Raw genomic sequence first — 7,969 nt, forward strand, 5'->3', positions numbered from 1 at the left:
CCCGAGGAGCCTTCAAGCAGTGATGGAAACAACTTTTTTTTTTAAAAAAAATCATTTTTGACACAGGGAAACATAGTCAAATAAAACGAGTGCAAGCTATAGATTTTTTTTTTTAAAGAAGCCTTTGGGCACAGAATAAATGACATTGAGCATCATGGTAAATTTTATTTGGCTTAAGGGTGCTTTGTGGTATAAATCACAATTGTTGAAGTTCACATGTCAGGCTGCAGTTTTTTAGTAGCTCAATCCTTCAGGGTCAGGATTTGAACAGAGAATAAATTATCACTTTGCCAGGGAGTTCATCTATGCATCTGCATACACACAAATCTGACATTCCCTTTTCAATCAGTTATAGAGCTATGTGCCTGACAATCAAAAGCAAGAAAAAAATTAACCAACAGGCGTAGAATTTTTAAATAAATAAATACATACATACATACATACACACACACACACACACACACACACACACACACACACACACACACACACACACACACACACACACACACACACACACACACATATATATATATATATATATATATATATATATATATATATATATATATTGGGTATGGCTAGCTGATGAGAGCTAAATAGCTTGAAATAGATCTATACTAGTCTCCCTTTATTTATTTATCAGCATAAATACAACAAAATGTAACAAAAAGGCAACAGTAAAAATATTGGGTTTCTGCCTGGATGGTCTCTTGTAACGAGCCGAAGGACAGAGAATGGAAGTAGTGATCTTCCTCCCATATTTGGGCATACCGGGGGTTGTAATTATCTTATATATATATATATATATGTATGTATGTATGTATGTATGTATGTATGTATGTATGTATGTATGCATGCATACACACACACACACACACATACACACACACACACGTTGGGGTGGGGGAGAAAGAAGGAATGGATTATTTTCTCTGACTCACTGATGTTACATTTACTGGAATGAGCCAATAAATCAGAGACAAACAAACCAATCATTTTATGAAATCCAATATTATTAGCTTGGGGAACTTCCTGCCACAAGGTAGGACTGTCCCTGCCTAAGACGACTTTAGGAAAATTCATGTTGGTGTGGGGAGGTAATGTAGAACAGAATTGTCTTCAGGAAATATTTTGGACATAAATGTTACCTAATTTCAAACTGTTGACCAATTTAGCATTCCTGATGTGAACTAGATTAATGATTTGCTTGATTCTGGGACGGCATGATGGGTTAATTCAATCATTGTGATTTTTAAATCACGGTTTATGATTTAACATGCCAGGAATCCAAGACATCATGGATGGTGTGAATTCAACACAGAGGTTTTTTTTTGCAGTGAAATACATTTAAGCAAACATCCCGTGCAGCCATCATGGCTTTGGGCAAGGAATTATGGGATTTGTTGCACACACTATTTACTAGGGCACCAAGTTTCAGAGCAACGTCAGTGCAGCCCTTATGATTTATTTTTAATGCAGATGCAAAGGATGGCTGCAATCGGACAGGATCTGTCTACATTCATCTTCAAAATGTCATGTGTTTATTTGTTGAAAACATTCCTTTCCCTTTTGCATCTGCGAGGAAGAATAAAATACTTCTTGTGGAATGTACTGTGAATAAAATATTTGCGTTATTAGTTACCGTGTAATTTAAACAATGCAGGGTGTATCAGATAGTTTGTTAACACAATGTTTTTTACGTGTGCCTGGCATTACAAAACAAAAACAAAAAACTCCGCTGCCATGGTTCCTTTCTCCCAGAGGAACCGTGGGAATTTTTCGGTAACTTAGCAATGGCGTTCAGAATACCTTGGTAGAGACCAATCTTTTTCAAAGAAATTCAGTTCCCAGGAATCCCTGGAGAACTCATTAGTGTGGCGTAATAGCTTCTTTGTAATTATAACCATCTTTGCTTTTCTGATCTGAATACAAACTAGCAAGATTCTGAGCCCGGATAAAATCAATTTGAGGTTTTGTTCTCATTGTAATGATTTGCCCTATCTTAATTCTGCCATCTGGGGTTTGAAATCTTTACTTGCATTATTATTATTGTATACTTTATTCATTAAACATGAAACTCAGCCAACTGAACATTCAAAAATGCATTATCAATACCAGTGACTGGTACTAATGTTTGATACGGTTTGCTGCCAGCATCCTAGGTATCAACCAAGTACCTTATTAAACTATAAGATGTTCCAAGTAGTGCAATTTTTTGCAGTTCCGCTGGTGTTATTGTAGGAAGTTGCAATTTGTTGATGTATCTTGTAAAATTCTTGGACATGGTGCCAAGTGCCCCATTGACAATGGGTATCACTGTTACATGCTTCATCCATAGCCGTGTAGATTATTATTATTATTGTTGTTGTTGTTGTTGTTGTTGTTGTTGTTGTTGTTGTTGTTGTTGTACAATTGTATCACAGCAGCCAGTTGTTTCGCCGGATTTGGCATTGGTTACTAGTCGGGCCCCACCCAGGGGCCTAGGACGTCGTAATGTATTTTCTTAATATGCGTGCAGATCCAAGCAGTGCGGCTTTTTGCATTTGACTGATGGTGATTTTGTCAATTTTTAACTGTTTTAAATGTAATTCCAGTGCTTTTGGAATAGCACCCAGTGTGCCAATTACCACTGGAATTACCACTGCTGGTTTGTGCCATAGTCGTTGAATTTCGATTTTTAAGTCCTGGTATCTTGCGATTTTTTCATGTTCCTTCTCGGCGACCCTGCTATCACCTGGTATTGCGATGTCTATGATTGTGACCTTATTTTTCTCAACCAGTGTGATGTCTGGTGTATTATGCACCAGTATTTTGTCGGTTTGTATACGGAAATCCCACAAGATCTTGACCATCTGATTTTCGGTGACTTTTTCAGGCTGATGTTCCCACCAGTTTGTTGCTGTTTTAATATTATAATTTTTGCACAAATAATTTGCACAAATTATTATTATTATAATTTATTATTATACAATTGTATCACAGCGGCCAGTTGTTTCGCCGGACTTGGCATTGGTTACTAGTCGGGCCCCACCCAGGGGCCTAGGACGTCGTAACGTATTTATTTATTTATTATTATTATTATTATTATTATTATTATTATTATTATTATTATTATTTAAAACTCTCCAGTTTAATCACATCTTTTTTGTACTCATTGCTATAGCTCTGGGTGGCCAGCTGTTGCAATTTAGGGAGAGGGACAGTGGTGGGATTCTATAGTGTTAGCAACCAGTTTTCTGCCCGGTTGTTGGGTGGGTGTGGCCTACTCAGCCTCCTGCACCACGGTGGGAGGGGGGTTTCACTGTCCCAAGGCTCCGGAGGCTTTCCCTGAGCCTCTGGGAGGATGAAAACGGCATCCCCGGACTCCGAAGCCAGAAACGGGCCTATTTCTGGACTTCCAGTAGGTCTGATTTTCACCTTCTGGAGGCTCTGGAGACTTCCCCAAGCCACTAGGGGGGTGAAAACGGCCTCCCCCCCCCCGGTTCTGGAGGCTCTCCGGAAGCTGGAAATAGGCCATTTGGAGACTCCTGGGAGGGGCAGGAGGGGGCAGTGGGTCCTAACAACTACTGGTTCACCCAAACTGGTGCAAACTGGCAGAATTCCACCACTGGAAGGGGGCCCTTTGAGTATTGTTATGATTTGGGGGGTATTAAAATGTACAGCGTCCTGGATGTGAAGGTTGCGTGAATGAGAAAAGATTCACCTCTTATTTAACAGAGGTAAACTATGTGCTTAAGCTCCACTTTCAGTGCTGAAAGGCTGAGCTCTCAGACGCATTAAACCATAACTAAATACGGTAAATATGCCATAAATAAACAAGGAGAAATGAGTCCTAAGATGTGTCATAGAGGTGAAGGTGATGATGTTATTTCCCCCAAGACACGGTGAATTGTAAAACACAAGGCTGTTGCAGTCACCTTTGTGAATCCACCCCACTGTGGTTTATTCGAGCCACGACTTTAACAAGAGGAAGGAATATACTTCTAGAGAAGATAGTCCAGCTTAGTACAGAAAAAGATCCTCAGAATGGGCTCAGATTCTTTTCCCATTCAATCATGGAGCTGCCATTTAGCAGACCTAATGTGGATGCAAGCAGAGAGACAATTTTGTGTGTATGCGTGTCTTCACCTGCGTCACGGACTCTGGGGACTCACGGCAGGCAGGCCTAGACAAGTCCTGCAAAAGTTTCAAGCATTGTGCACTTTCTGGGCTGCAGCCTTGGTGCCAAATCAACTCCCTCAGCAGTCTGACGTCCTCCTCAGCCGAGCACGAAACATCTCCAATTGGACTAATGGCACGGCTGAGCTGCAATTGAATTGCTCAGTTGTTGGTCAAGGGAAAGTTGGAGTAGGCCCCATGGGAAGCCTCTCTTGAGAGAGAGAAAGAAACTTTCTAAGTGCAAAAGCGAAGCAACAGTATCAGCCCTCAGGGTGATTCAAACACACATGGCTGCTTGTTTATACAGCTGAGGCTCTCCTGAACCAGCCTTTCAGTGGCAACTTGAAGATGCCTAGACTTCAATTCCCAGAATTCACCAGTCAGCATGCTGGGAGTTGAAGTCCATTCATCTTCAGGAGTGGTATTGGCTCACCTTCCCTACCGATTCACAAATATGAGCATGTGCGCGCCCTCACATCACTCGCACGGCCACCTCCGTGCATGCCTAAAAAAAGGACCTAAATGGGATGCCTTAGAGCCATGGTCCATGGGTGGGGTCACCCGTTATTTCCGCTACCGGTTCAGGCAATCCAGTCAGAACCGACAGAATACAACCTCTGTTCAAGTTGTCAAGATAGAGAAACACTATCCTAATCTGTTAAACCGAAGTACTTTTAAAAGTGTCTGGTTTTATTTGTAACTAGTTAGCCCATGATTCATAGGGTAAATCGTTTCAGAGATATTTCTTTACCTAAACAAAGAAACAGAATGACTACAGGTAGGCAAAAGAGCAATAGAAGCATGAGCACTTCTGATTTCCTGCTGGCTTCCCCATTGATTTACTTATAGGAAGTCAGCAGGGAGCACTAGAAAAGATGATCATGTAATCATTCCTACTAACATGGTGACTGGATTTCCCTTCTAAGTGTTCCCACACAACAAAGAAAAGCAAACATTTTTTCTCTCTTTCTTTCTATTAGAACCGTGTTTCCTCAAAAATAAGACAGGATCATATTCTTTCGAAACACCCCCCCCCCGAAATAAGCACTTGGCCTTATTTTCAGGGAGGTCTTATTATTTTTGAGGTGCAGGAGGCGGTGAGCTTGGTCACCTCATGGCTGCTGCTGTGTTGCAATATTTTGGGGAGGGCTTATTTTGGGGGGGGAAGGCTTATTTTAGCGCATGCTCTCAAAAGCCCAATTGGGCTTATTATCCAGTGAGGTCTTATTTTTGGGGAAACAGGAAAAAAGCCTTTTTCCTCAGGCTAACTCATCCGAAGAGAAAGTTATTAAAATTTCTACTTCTGAATTGCTTTAATAATGTAGGAAGTTAGCATCCACCCTTCTCCCAGAAGAATGAAATATTCTAGGAAATATTAAAAAGGCAGAATATTATACCTCCCTGAATTGGAAAAAGAGAAACATGCTCTTGGAAAGCAGTCCCCATCTTTGTTTAATAGCCCCAGAAAGACTGATGCCAACCTATCTACAATACAAAAGGCTGGGCCATCTTATCTACAAAACAGAAGAACTTCACCCTCAGGAGATGATAGGATTAGCCCTCACTCAAGATCCAAGCCAGGACAAAGCCATTAAGGCATAGTAGGAATTGCCCAAAGCCCCTTCATCATCATCACCCAGCAAGATTCAACCAAGACTGGGATTCAAAACAACCTACAAAGTTACCCCAGCATGGCCCCATGGGAGTCTGACAGCCAATCAGAATACATTACTTTCACAGGAACAGGAAGCAATTTCAAAGCCCAAGAGCGGGTATAGATCTCTCGATCTCTCTCCCATGTGCTCGATTGCCCAGGGCCTCAAACCCATGTGGTCCTGTCCACCATTAAACCATCTTTCCAAACAGCTTCCAATTTTCCAGTGTCTTTCTCCCCACTTGGAGCTGAACCCAGATGGACATTTCCCCCAATAATGATACTAGCATTTAGTGGGAAGTCTAAGAATAACAATTCAAAGTGCATATTAAGTGTGTGTGTGTGTGTGTGTGTTGTATTACAGCTTTTAAATTAAACCATGACTTCTACCCATCCATTTTGAGGATATATTTTTATTTAAACAGCGGACGGTCTATGCTACACGAGAGTTTTTCCAATCCTGTAAAGATGACTGACAGAGAATCTTTAATTTCTTGGTTTTGGGGTGTTTTTTTTAGACTTGAATTCAGTAGGAAAGCACTCGGCATATGTTCACTGTTCAATGGTTTGTTGAAGAAGTGACAACTGGAACTGGCTTGCTTTTTGATGCTTTTCCGATAGCAGGAGGTGAATGTACAGCATTTTAAAACGTCTGCCTTTGAAGGGTACACAACAGATTGGAATTGATCCAGGTTTGGGTGTTCTGAAGGGTGACTGAGGCAACAGGACTGAGGCAACACGGATCTAATGCAGCTTCGTTTATTAACACAACAAGTAACAAGCTAACAGCAGCTCTGAAACGGCAACGAACACGCCGCCCATTTCACAGCTCTTTTATACGCTGGCTGTCAAACGGGCAGCCAATGGGAGTTCTTTATTTCCCGTTTCTGGTGATATGCCTCCAGCCAATCACCACAGCTTGCAGCATCACGTCTTCAGAGCCTGGACACAACAACAATGGGATTCAAAAATTTCAGCAACCGGTTCTCTGCCCAGTTGCTGGTTGGGCGTGGCCTACTCGGCCTCCTGCACCATGCTGGGGGGGGGGAGAGTTTTCACCCTCCCCAGGCTCCAGAGGCGTTCCTCGAGAAAATGGCTCCCCCGGACTCTGGAGGCCAGAAACAGGCCCATTTCCAGACTTCCAGAACTCCCAGGAGGCCCGTTTTTTGCCCTCCCCAAGCTCCGGAAGCTTTCCTTGAGGCTCCGAGGTGGTGAAAACAGCTCCCTCTGGCTCCAGAAGCCCTCGGGAGGCCAGAAACAGGCCCGTTTTCAGGAGGCCCATTTTTCGCCCTCCCAGAGCATCCACGTGGGTCCTGCAGTTACCTGGCTTACAAAATGGGCCACATGGAGACTCCTGAGAAGGTGGGGGGTGGGGTAGGTGCGGCCAGCCTGTCCTTGCAACTACCGAACTGGTGAACCAATCTGAACCAGCTGAATCCACACTTGAATCTATCCAAATAAGTGGGATGAATGCTGAATGCGCTTCCTGTCAAGCTGTCCCCAAACTTGCAAATTTTAAAAGAAAATGATAATACAAAATATAAAATGTAGATCCTTAAGTGGGGAGGAAAAGTTCTGTAAAACAGCTGTGTTTATGTAAGGTTGTTTCAAAATCTGAATGGGATTACAGCATTTTATTCATTTATTTATTTGTATTGCCGTTTCAAAAAGGGCTCGTCCGGGATTTGAACCCGGGACCTCTCGCACCCTAAGCGAGAATCATACCCCTAGACCAACGAGCCAGCTGACACTAAAAAAAGTTTTCATACAACTCTCTACTGTACATTAAATAATCACTATATGCCACGTTGGGATGTAGAACAAGCATTCTGTAGGTAGCAGATAGTTACACCACCTAGTGGTACAAATGCATTATTGCATAGAATTTGCTTTTTCTCCCATTCAATCATGATCTATTCTAATGGTACCTCGAATCATTTTTTAAAATTGTTTACTTTTGGGGCATACTCCTTACAGCTTCTAAATTCCACGACTCCAAATTCCTTCTTTCTCTACTCATTAAAGTATATTAAAGATATATGGGTTACTTCTGCAATTGGAGAGCAACAATGTTGCCAGTCCAATGTTGCTTATTACTGCTTATACTTGGCCGAATCAGATTTGATGAGTGAAGGAAGGGGTTATCTCCTGACT

The 7,969-nt window shown here is 42.0% G+C and overlaps 1 non-coding gene across 1 annotated transcript; it reads right to left on the reverse strand.

The window, feature by feature from the left end:
• Positions 1-7,485: 7,485 nt before the first annotated feature.
• On the reverse strand, positions 7,486-7,557 carry TRNAP-AGG (transfer RNA proline (anticodon AGG)). The gene has a single exon. It is a non-coding gene; the product is annotated as a tRNA-Pro (tRNA).
• Between the last annotated feature and the right edge of the window lie 412 nt (positions 7,558-7,969).

The sequence above is a fragment of the Thamnophis sirtalis genome, unplaced genomic scaffold (genome assembly GCF_051295495.1).
Source record: "Thamnophis sirtalis isolate CommonGarterSnake01/CBP01778 unplaced genomic scaffold, rThaSir2_p1.2 scaffold_4, whole genome shotgun sequence".
NCBI lineage: Eukaryota > Metazoa > Chordata > Lepidosauria > Squamata > Natricidae > Thamnophis > Thamnophis sirtalis.